The sequence below is a fragment of the Marmota marmota genome, unplaced genomic scaffold, assembly GCF_001458135.2.
Source record: "Marmota marmota marmota unplaced genomic scaffold, marMar, whole genome shotgun sequence".
NCBI lineage: Eukaryota > Metazoa > Chordata > Mammalia > Rodentia > Sciuridae > Marmota > Marmota marmota.
In genome coordinates, this window is record NW_025999977.1 from 44,351,221 (window position 1) to 44,364,518 (window position 13,298).

Sequence of the window (13,298 nt, forward strand, 5' to 3'; positions counted from 1 at the left end):
GTGTATGATATTGTATTGCAAACTATAGATAACTGTAGATACTGTGTTGCAGAATAGATGTCTAATATGTATTCATGTAGGATTACTGAAACTTTAAACCTACTAAGCAACCATATCCCAATTCTGTTACTCCACACCCTGGCAATTAATATTATATTCTTTGTTTCTGGGAATTTGACAATTGTACATATTTCATAGGTGAAATCATGCCTACTATGAACTGTCTGACTGATTGACCTATTTCACTTCATGTAATATTCCCTAGGCCACTTCATGTCATCACAATTGAAAACTTTCTTTATTTTGGGGGGACCAAATAATATTCCATTGTATATGTACTGTATGCCATACATTGTGTATATAGGTATACTATATTTTCATTCTTTCTATTCTTTTGTTTTGTTTTTGTTACTGGGATATATCCCCAAACCTTTTAATTTTTGAGAGAGGGTCTCCTTAATTTGTTAAGAGTCTTGCTAAGTAGCTGAGGCTGGTCTCAAAACTTGCAATCCTCCTGCCTTGGCCTCCCACTGGGATTAGAGGCATGCACCAGCATGCACAGCTACATAAAATTTTTATCCAGTGTAATTATTTGGGATGTTTAACCAGGAGTGAGATTTCAAGATCATATGATAATATTCTTTTTAATTTTATTAAGTAGCCTTCATACCATTATCTCTAGCTGCTATCCTCAGTAACACTGTTGGTTTTTTTTTAATAATAACCATATGAAAAGGTGAGAAGAACATCTCACTGTTGCTTTCATTTTCATCTCTCTCCTTAATGATTAATGATGTTGAGCATCTTTTCATGTAACTGTTGATCATTTGTAGACATTTATACTCCTTTGGATAAATGTCTGTTTGAGTTCTTTACCCATTTTTAAATGAGGTTGTTTATATTTTTATTGTTGAATTGAAGGCATTCCTTCTGTATTTTTCAATTAACCATTTATCAGCTATGTGATTTATAAGTATTTCTCCTGTTCTAAACATTGTTTCCCTTGCTATCAAGAAGTTTTGTTGTTGTTGTTTTAAGTTTAATGTAGCACCGCTTCTCTGCTTTTGCTCTTGTTACATGTATTTGGGGTATCATGTCTATAAAATCATTGTCAAGATTAGAATTATGAAGGGTTTATCTTGCCACGCATGGTGGTACATGCCTATAATCCCACTGGCTCAAGAGGCTGAGGCAGGAGGATCAATTGTTGGAAGCCAGCCTCAGCAAAAAGCTAAGCAACTCAGTGAGATCCTGTCTCTAAATAAAAAAAAAAAAAGAAAAAAAAAAGCCTGGGGATGTGGCTCATTGGTTGAGTATCCCTGAGTTAAATCCTGGGTCCCCCCACCACCCCGCTCACCCCCTGCCACCACCCCCCTGCCAAAAAATGTTGTATCTTTTGATTTCTCCTGGGAATTTTACAGTTTCCAGTCTTATATTAAAGTGTTTAAGACATTTTAAATTGAATTTTTATATGGGGTCAAGTACACAACCAGTCTCAGTTTTTCTTCATCTACTGTTCTTAGCATGATTTTTTGAAGACTCTATCCTTTCACCATTGTGTATTCTTAACCTCCTTCTCAAGATCAGTTAACCATACATGAGTGAGTTTATTTCTTGGTTCACCACTTGTCTATATGTCTGTCTTTATAACAGTAGGATACTTCAAAAATTACAATATCTTTTATAATCATTTTGTGTGGTGCTTCTAGCTTTGTTTTTTCTCAGTATCACCTTGGCTATTATGGACTTCTGTGGCCCCATATATATTTTAGATTTCTTTTATTTCTTCTTTATTTTTATTTTTATTTTTATTTTTTTTTTGGTACCAGGGATTGAGCTCAGGGGCACTCGACCACTGAGCTACATCCCCGGCCCTATTTTGTATTTTATTAGAGACAGGGTCTATCCTGAGCCATTGCTGAGGCACTGGCTTCGAACTCTGGATCCTTCTATCTCAGCCTCCTGAACTGCTGGGATTACAGGCGTGCAACACTGTGCCTCAATCTTTTCTCAATTTCTGTAAAAAACATAATGCTATTAGAACTTGGATGGGGATAGCAGTAAATCTGTAGGTTTGGGGTTCTATGAAACATTTTAACAATATTAATTCTTCCAGTGTATGGGATAAAGGATAGCTTTCCATTTATTTGTATCTCCTTGAATGGATTTTATGAGTGTTTTGTATTTCCAGTGTATATCTTTTACCTCCTTGGTGAAAGATATTCCTGAGTATTTTATTCTTCTTGATGCTATTGTAGATTGAATTACTGTAAATGGAATTATGGGAGAAAAAAGTATTCTTTTATTCTTTGGTTTATTTTCTGCAGCTTTATGAAACTCATTTATTAGTTCTCCTAGGTTTTTTGGTTTAGGTTCACTATATAGGATAAGATAATGTTCAAACAGATCATTTTACTGCTTTCTTTCCAATCTGGCTTTCTATTATTTTTTTCTTACCCAATCACTCTGGCTAGGATTCCTACTATTAATATCAAGGAGAGTGTGTTTCCTTAGTCATCAAGGCTTTGGTTTTTTTACTGTGGTGTTATTTATGGCCTTGCCAAATGGGGCCATTCTTATGCTGAGGTGGATTTATTCGGAATATACCTTCTTGATGTGTCCTTCGTGAAAGGGTGTAGATTGTTTTTTTTCTCTCTGTTGAGATGATTGTATGATGCAATATGTCACATTTATGAATTTATCCTAGCAACCCATGAATGTTCCTTTATATATGCTGTTTAACTTGATTCATTACCAAGTCCTTAACAATTTTTCCATCTGTGTTCTCAAGGGATTTTGGTCTGCAATATTCTTTTCCAGGCCTCTTTTGGCTTAGGATCAGGGTAAAGATGACTTTTTTAAATAAGTTCGGAAATTCCCCCCTACCTCTTTAAGTTTTTAGAAGCATTTAAGTAGGGGTGGCATGAATTTATTTAGGGTTTATTTGTAGAGATTTATTGTTTCCTTTACGCCTAACTTTTTTTTCTGTCTTATATATAGAGTCCAATAATTTTACTTTCTAATTTTAAGAATTATTTATTTAGGTAATTATGAACATCATTTTGAATTTAAGTGCTCTATGTCATTTTTTTCAATAATAGGTCATTTTAATCTATAGATTCTGATTTTTTTTAATGTCAGGTTTTCTTGGATTGTAATAATTAATAACTAAGCTTCATTTCATTTTTCTTCTAATGAAATAAGTTAACACCTATGTAACTTTTTTTTGAGTTATTTTGAGTATCTGTCACTTTCCATCTCAGAGGTTTTCCCTCTTTTATTATTTTATGTTTATGTCTCAGCTGTTCTCATGCCACTTCCTAAAGTTCCTTGTTCAGTTTTTATCAAATGTCTCATTGTTCAAAACTTTATGACTGAAGGGGCTTTTCCCTTTATTTTTGAAGTATGTAAAATTGTAATTTCACATATTTTAAAAAATTTTCTTCCTTAATTAATTAATTAATCTACTCTTTTATTTTTGAAACACCTAATTCAGAATGCTGTTTGACTTGCTTGATTTAAGTTACTTAATTCTTGGTTAATGCTATAAATAATAATATAATAATTCCTACTAAATTCTTGAAACATGCAGTACATTATCATTGCCTGTGGTCCCCTACTGTGCAAGAGCACATACCAGCTCTTCTTCTTCCTCTCTTACTGCACATTAGTACCCATCAATCAACCCATCTGGGAACCCCCATTCTACTGTCTAAGAAGTGTTTCAACTTTCAGCTCTTTGTAAATGAATGCTTTATAGGATTTTTTTTCATTTTTCTACATTTTAAAATGTCTTATCTTTTCCAAGACAAGCAGAAGAATGTTTCTGTGGTAAGCCAGGTGGGGGGCTAGGTGTGTCCTGTTTCTTCCACAGTGAGCATCCTGGTCTGCTGGTGAGTGGAGCAGAGTTCCCTCACAGACAGCACTGCTCTTTGGGATCAGAGATGTTTAAGTGCCTTCTAATTTCCTAGTTCTCCCCTTAACTGTCATTATTTCTTTCCTTTTCATCTTTCATACATTCTGCTAATTGATGTCTTCTAGTTTCCAATTGACTCAACTTTTCCTGCAGCAGTGCTTTCCTAAGACTGCCATCCTTTGATTCTTCAGTAGTTAATATTTTATTAACAGGAATATTGCACATCAGTGTTGCAGTATGTAACCCATTTCCACAAAATGCATGCTTCATCCCTATTATTATATATACTACATGAGCTAAAAATACTGTTCTTTCTCTAATCCTGTTCAGATACAAGAAGTTTTGTTCGTTTAGTCCAGTAACATACACTGACTTTCTACCACACTAATAGGAGATGAGTAAAATGAATCCTCGAACTTACATTATAAAAGATACAAAATAATAACCTAATGGTTGTAAGTGGTACAGATTTGTCTTAGAGGATAGAATTATAGCTATTTGCCTTAGCTCACATGTAAACCCTGGCAAAATAGAAACACTTCGCTCTTAAGAATACGTATGTCATTGACAAGAAAAAAGAATTGGTTCTTGAACTTAATAAAATTCAGAATGATAGGGTTTTTTTTTTTTTTTTTTTTTTTTTTTTTTTTTTTTTGGTACCAGGGATTGTACTGTGGAGTGCTTAACCACTGATCCACATCCCCAGCCCTTTTTAATTTTTATTTTGAGACAGAATCTCACTAAGTTGCTAGGGCTTCACAAAATTGCTGAGGCTGGCTTTGAACTTGCAATCCTATGTTTATTTGCTCTGCTGTTTGTATTACATTTTAAATTTCATAACAGTCGAAATAATTTGAAGACTAAATCATCTTTCTTCTAATTGCATCATGAAGTGGATAATTTCAAAGGGATTTAGATAATAATTTAAAGAAACTTTTCTCAACAAAATCCAATAATGAATCATTTTGTTCCAAGTATTATGTTCATCAAACATGTAACTTATTTTTGCTTGTAACATTATTGCATTTCCAATAAAATTATTACACTGGGCCTCAACCTAAAGTCTCCTCAAATAGAGGCACATGAGGTACATTTGTATTTTTCTATTTTTGTGAGAAATAAATCACTTGGTTCCACCCTGGTCTTGGAGAGTTAGGTCCAATCAGAAGTAAGCAGAGAAATCAGGAAAGCAGCAAGTCCAGTATTACATTAATATCAATAGCCTACTATGTTGTGGTGCATCCAGAGATACAACAACATGTTGAACATGGATGAGATTTTTATTACATATTAAAATGTTTGAAAACTGTATTAAAGAGATAGTAAATCAAGCAAGGACCCTGCAGAATCTATTTGAAATCATCTGTCCATTCTAAGAACTCTTTAAAAATTTTAGCATGTCGTTACTTTTTTAAAAATATTTTTAGTTGTCAATAGACCTTTATTTTATTTATTTATATATAGTGCAGAGAATCAAACCCTGGGCTTCACATGTGATAGACAAGCACTCTACCACTGAGCCACAATCCAGACCATGACATCACTTTTTGTCTGTACTAAAAGTGTTTAATCCTAAAATAACTCAAAAGTTATGCACATCTTTATATTTTTTTCAATCTTAGTAATGATGTTTCTGTTTTCTTTACCTAATCAATTTTCTCCCAATTGTCCTTCAGATGCAGCTGAAATTTCTTTTCAATGCAAAGTGATATGTCATCCTCTGATTCAGTATCAAGCACATCTGTTGACCCAGAATGCTCATTGAACAAACATCAAACTACACCTGTAATGCTTTATTTTATTTCCTCTCAGGATATAAATGAAAAATAAGCTAGAAAATAGTTTAAGACATCTAAGTCCTCGTTCAAAATAAGTAGCGAGACCGTTGTATTTGCTTCAGAATTTTTCTGTTTCTTTAAAACTGAGAAAACAGAACTAAAATGTTATTTGTTCCCATTCACAAAGACTATGCTGTGTGTTTCTCAGATGCATCAATTACCATGAACCTGATGAATTTCCCTCCTGCCTTACGTATTTGTGTCTGTGGATGTAGAGGCTGAACCCAGCCTTGTGCGTTTGAGGCAGGTACTCCACCACAGCAATACATCCCAGCCCTTTTCCCCATTCTTACATTCCACTTCACATGTGAGTTTTTCATAAACACTATATAATATTGTTTAACATTTTTAGCTGAGGTTAAAAATAAGATATGAAATGATAAATTGATCTCTAACTTAATAATACTTAATAATTTTATAAACATTAAGATTATCGTGCTATCATATAAATGTAAAAGTTATATTGGTTTTGTTTCCATAACACACAACATATGAATACCACATTTTGCATTGTTATATTTGAAAATTTGGTAGGTTTTCTAAATAAGTTGAACAAATGGTTCTCATTAATTTCATCTCCATGCACAAATGATCAGATTTTCTATAGAAAATTTAGCTATCAATTAAATGAGCTGGATCTCAGCTAAAATGTTGGGTCATCAAATATATAAATTTTCAACAACATCTGTTCCATATTTCATTTCAAGCTTTTTTTTTTCCTTTTTTTGGTGCTGGGGATTGAACCCATAGTGCTTAATCACTCAGCCACAACCCCAGCCCTTTATATATTTATTTAGAGACAAGGTCTCACTGAATTGCTTAGTGCCTCACTAAAGTGCTGAGGCTGTCTTTGAACTCCCAATCTTCCTGCCTCAGCCTCCCAAGTTACTGGGATTATAGGATTATAGGCATGAGCCACTGTGCCTGGCCATTTCAAGCATTTTATATTATCGAATACTGCTAGTATCTCTATATAGTAGCTTTTCCTGAGACACATCATTGTCTACAAAGGTTATTTTTAATTTGAGAAATTTATTTTTAATATTGAAAAGTCAGACCTCCCCTATTTGCATGTTAAAACACATGGTCTAGATCAGGATTAGAAAAGGAGTGAATTTTCCCTTGGTTTGGAAATGTCTGGAGACATATTTTTAGCAAACAAGTGGGTGCTACTATTATCTATTTAATAGAGATGAGCTGCAGATTAATCTCCTACAATGCATAGGAAACCCTTCCCTCCCCAAAATAATCTAGCCTAAAATCTTAATAATGCTGAATTTCATAAGCCTGGCCTGTTCCTATAGTCAATACAATTTAGATAGAGTATTTTCTATTAAGGTAATATAATTACTCATTTGCTATTTTTTTCTCCTTTGAACTTTTCAGTGATTGATTTTTTTTCATATAAAGTCAAATTCGAACTGTTTGGAAAATTATAGGAATCTATTTTAGGCCCTGAAAATTTTGTAACAATACATCTTCTCATTCAAAATGTAGGATAATGCTTTCCTTCTAAACATTATCTTTTCTTTCAATATTTTGTAGTATTTCTTCTAGAACTTCCATACTTCAGTTTCTTCATTCTCCTGTGTTTGAGTGTATACAGTCTCTACATGTACCTCCTAAATAAGTGGTATTTGGTTTAGATGTTGCTATAGCTCTTTTTGCAACCACAGTACAACAGTATCAGTGATTCATGATCTTTCTTGTCTGAATCTCTTTAGAGATGTCAAAAACAGGTGTGTGTTCTTAATCTTTCTATGGTACCTCACTTCTAACCTCCCTTCCTATGATCACTTCTCTAGTCTCTATATACACTTTTTTGTGCGTGTAATCTCATAATCTCTACTGTTAGGAAAAATGATGTTGCCAAAACATGTGATATGAAAACACTGTGGCATATAAAGACAACAGGGCAGACTACATCTATTAGAAACAAATGAAAAGAAGTGATCCAAGTTTTCCCAGAGCCATATGCCACACACACAGGGTGGCATATGGCTGTAATCCCAGTGGCTTGGGAGGCTGAGGCAGGAGGATTGCAAGTTTAAAGCCAGCCTCAGCAATAAAGAAGCACTGAGCAACTCAGTAAGACCCAGTCTCTAAATAACACAAAAAAATATAGGGCTAGGGATGTGGCTCAGTGGGTGAGTGTCCCCAAGTTCAATCCTCAGTTATCTCCTGCCCCCACCCCCCACAAAAATAAACATGTTTATACTGCAGTGTAGAGATAACTAATAGCCAAGAAGTTAAAAAAAAAAAGCTAAACCTAAACCAGTTTGAAAATTGTACTGTTTCTATCCCTGTTTTTATCTATCCAACTACTATTCACTGATTTTTATAACAAAAAGTGGGAATTTAAGGCATCATGTAAATAAATCAAATGGATGTTTTCATGTAATGTGAAAAAGATTCAAATAAGTATGAGCCATCCCTGGGCTAGAAGTGCGCTTGCCAGTTGAAGAGGCAATCTGAAAGGATGCTCTGTCGTGCATTCTGAAGTTTTCCCCATTTTTATTATAATTGTTATGCTTCTATTGTTTCTAAAACATATGGTATTCAAAGACTCTAGTTCTGGTGTCAGATCTGACTCATGGTCACCTGATGTTGATCAAATTATGTTTTGTTCAGTCTGTTCTCTCATTGGAAAGTCCCGCTGCTGCCGTATGAGCAGCACTTCAGCAAGGACATTTAGAGGTTGAAAGGCTTATTTCTAATTCACCTGCTGCTTTGCATACTGGTCACATATTTTTTAACTAACCTAAGTAATGAAATGGTCATTCTAAAAAAATTCTGAATGAATATTTTAGCATATGTAATAAATACTCATATTCACCAGATGTAAAGAAATGTTTGAAAGAGCCAAGCAATTTAGAGCCACATTCCTATGAGATTAGTAAGGGCAAATTACATATCTATATTTGAAGGTGATAGCTGATTATGTAAGAGTTAAGTATTCCTATAATGATAGTATATAAAAACTCATAATTAAGAGGATACTTCCTCCTAGAAACTTACCTGATGACATTGGACAAAGATAACTAGTAAAAATCAACCCAAAAGGAAGGAGAAGATGATTGATGTGGAAAGTAGTGGCCGGAATAAAATTTTTGAGAATGTTCCTTCTTTGATATGAAGGATTAGTTAAATCAAAGAAACCAAGGATGCACTCACAACCACATGAGCTTGCTAGGGAAAGGGACCGGTTTTGACTGACAGTGCACATTCATTCATGAAAACTACACCAAGTTTTTATTCACTGTATTTTTGAATGTATCTTTATCTCCTTAAAAAGTATAAAGACCTATAAATTGTAAAGAAAAGTATACTTTGGCAACATGCCTACAATATAAATTGTGTGACAGAGAGTATAACCTCAATAGATGCACCTGTTAAAAAGGGAAATGCTGGGAGGCTTAAACCATCATGAGTTTCTAGAAATTCTGAAATCTCACAAGGAAAATTTGCTAACCGGAGGACAAGAAGGTCTCTTTGGTTAAGTTCCATTTCTGCTTTTGAGAGAGAATCACACTTGATTTTTAAATTTTATTTCTGAAACATTCTTCCTCTGCTATCACCTACTACTAAGGAGGCAATGAAGAAAGTTTCCATTGGGACGGTTGGGCAGATTTATCAGACATATATTTATAACTTGAATGTCTTGGACTCTTTTTAAGATAGGTTGGTGGTGCATTTGCAAGTATAGCTTTCTCCCAATTTTATAAGTAATTTATTCATTTGATCCCAAAACACTTCATATACCCAAGCTGTGCTTATAATTCTTCTTGAGTGATGTTCCTCTCATGTGTTTAATTACTTGTCTGAGTTCATTTCATGGTCTGTGCCATACTTTTGTCACGCCAATAGCAGAAGCCCAAGAGAAGAAGCATGTTTATGTAAGTCCATCTCAAATCTCTGCTTACATCATACCCACTAATATAGATTGGCCAAAGCTTAATTATATATCTATGCACCCTATCAGAGTAGCACAGAAATATATTTTTTCAGTGTAGGTTAAAAAGAAAGTAAAAGTAATGAATATTTTCTGAACAGTAATTTAATATAGCATACCCTCCAAAGAGTAGTAAGATATCTTAAGAGTTCCACAGCTGACAGGAAGAACTATAGACTCCATTGAACTAAGCTAGTACAAATCACATATTCAGTGATGTCACAGTGCCAATGTTAGATTGCCCTGTGAAGTCCAGGGATTAGCCATTCCTTTTGACCATGCTGTAGACATAATTGAAGGACTGAAGAAGTCCAAATTTGAATCAAAGAGACTGTGTGAGCTTGCACAAGTTATAAAACAATTTATGTCCTATTCCATTAAATAGAAATGAACATTGTCTAGCACTGTATTCTAGCTGTTTATCTAGAGAAAGAAAAAAACCCACACTTTTATTATTTAATTTTCTATTCCTCTAATTATTACTTTTAGTACATACACACATTTAAAATTGTTTTTCTCTTCTTTTTAGTTGATAATAGGTACCTGAATTCAAAGATAATGTTTTTGTTGTTGTTGTTTTAAATTTATATATATATATAAATTTATATATATAAATATTTATTTATATATATAAATTTATATATATATATGTGTGTGTGTGTGTGTGTGTGTGTGTGTGTGTATATATTAGTTGTAGATGGACACAATACCTTTATTTTGTTTATTTGTACGAGGTGCTGAGGATTGAACCCAGGGTCTCACATATACTAGGCGAGCGCTCTACGGCTGAGCCAAAACCCCAGCCCATCAAAGATAATATATATATTTTTTTAATGAGGTAACTTTTTTTCATATCTTAATTTTATTTATTTATTTGTTTATTTTATATGGTACTGAGGATCGAACCCAGGGCCTCACATGTGCTAGGCAAGTGCTTTACCACTGAGCCACAACCCCAATCCTCAAAGATAATGTTTTAACCTCAAAACAGTTTGAATAATAAAAATGAATGAAACATTGTTATATAATCAGAAATAATTGTTTCATGTGATGATACATTCTGGATTGCAATTAGGGAACTACCTCCAGCACCACTGTGCATGTTCAATCTACAGCTACAGTAAATATTTACAACAGTTTTAATAATCACACTGAAGATTTGTAAAACAGGTTTTGGATTATATTCTTTCCCTAAGGGGAAAAAAGAAATTTGTTAAACTCTGAGATAAAAACAAAACTATGGGTCCACTTTCATGTAAAAGTCATAAAATCCTAGTAGATCAATCTGCAAAATGCATATCAAAACCAACCCACTGGGCTTCTGCGCTAAAAGGACAATTTGAGCATGACCTAAATCTTCACTTTGTGCGTTAAATCCATAACAACACCGTGTAGAATGTACAAACACATACATTAAAAATACGTATTTGCATTTAATAAAAGAAATAGTAAAAAAGGAAGGAAGCATTTCATGGTAAGTGGGAGATGAGGCTGTGTGTTAGTTTTTTTTTTTTTTTTCTGGGACAAATACCCGAGATAACAATTTACAGGAGGTAAGATTTGCTTTGGTTTACGGTTTCAGAATTTTCAGTCCATGGCTGATGATTCCATTGCATTGGCACAGAGGTGAGGCAGAACATCATGGGAACAGGAGCATGTGGTAGAAGAAAGCTGCTTAGCTTGCAGCAGCTAGGAAGCAGAGAGAAAGAGAGAGGGGCAGAGAGACAATGAACTATTCCAAGGCAAGCCCATAGTAACCTACTTCCTCCAACTAGGTCCTACCTCCTAGGGATCCATTTTGCCATCAGTGGATTAATCCACTGATGATGTCAGAGCCCCATTGATCCAATTACTTCCCCAAAGTCACATGTCTGAACATTGTTCTATTGGGAACACAGAAGACTTTGGGGGTCATTCTAGGTCCAAACCATAACAGGCCACATACCCTAGGGATGCTGATACCAGCTTTTGGTGCTGGAGAGTAAATGCCAAATGATCTCAAGCCCACATAAAGTGGGAAACTGGAACTGAGATGCAGTAGGAATTGGATCAATTTTCACTTCCTTACAGAACATATGGTCTCAGACCCTCAAGCAGTGCTCAGAATCAGTCACATGACCAAGAAGCCCCTCCTCGATGCTGTAAATGGGATAATTGTTCTGGTAGATGACAAACTCTTCAGTTACTAAAGCCCTTTACACAATCATTTTTAGGGTAACTCAAAAGGCCCTCATAGCAGCAATCAGGAAATAGTTCGTTGATAACCTTTTATAAGAGGTATTTCTAATATATCCCAACAAACACAGAATATTTCTTATTCTAGAAGAAATAGAAGAGATGACCAACAAAAAAATGCAAGAAAAATTATTAAATACATTGAAAGTGTATAAAAACAATGAAACCGTTTCTAAATAATCCACAGTTTAAAACAGAAACCAAAGTGAAAATCGTGAAATACTTGTTTTTGTTTTTAAAATGTTTGAATTATTCAGATTCAGCAAGTGTGGTGATTAGAGGAAACTACACCTAAATGCCTTTTTTGACATTATATGAATGTTTGAAAATTAATTAGCCACTATTGTACAAAAATAGCTAAAAAAGTAAACAGTGAATCTTAAGAAAGTAAAAGTTCAAAATAGTGAAATAGCACAATACTGAATCCAATGAATCCAAATGAAGAGTTCTTAAATAATCCCTACACATAATGTTGATTAATTTTTCAATCACTTGCTGTATCTAAGAATAATCTTTGAATAAATGGGGCTAGAACAAATGAATGCCCAAATGCAAAAACAGTTATATTCCTTACCTTGTACTATGTGCAAATATTAACTCAAAATATCCTCATTTCCTTGTCTTGATACATTTGCTTAAAAAGAGTAATAATAATTTTAAATATTTATTTGTGATCTACCTATTCAATGCCATTAATCTTTAAGTTTATTTATATATCAGTACCATGGTATCTTGCCGCAGTCTGGCTGGGCACAAAATCACGAGCCACCACACAGCTTGTAGATTCAAACAGCAACTCTTTATTCCCGAACTCACACCAGCCGTCTACAAACACGTTCTGGGGAAATCCACGTTCTCTGCCCAAATCCACGTTCTCTCCCAAATTCACCACCACTGGGCTTCTGTCTCCCAAAATATACTGTCTGAATCCCGTGAGAACTCAAGGGGAACTCAGGCAGCAGGATACGCCCTATTCCCAGCAGGAATAATCTTAAACCTTAAACCTGGAACCTAAACTGGGAACGCCCTAATCCGCCTTGGTCCTTGAGCAAGGTCACCTACATTCAATGTCACTGCAACATGGGGTACGCTGGCAAGGAAATTGTCATACCTACTTGGCTAATGGCTCCCAGCATCTCCCCCCTTCTGATTAATTAAACAACAAGCAATGTGGCTTAAGGACCGTGCCTGGTAGGTTGTCCAATTCAACATATGGTTCTTACCCGTCATCAGAAAACTGACCTTTAGGCATCAGCCTCCTGTCTTAGGTTGATACCACTGCAATTGGATCATACCCGTCACTGACTACCGGTCCAGCATAAGCCATTGGCCCCCAAATTTTAGACCATCACTAGCA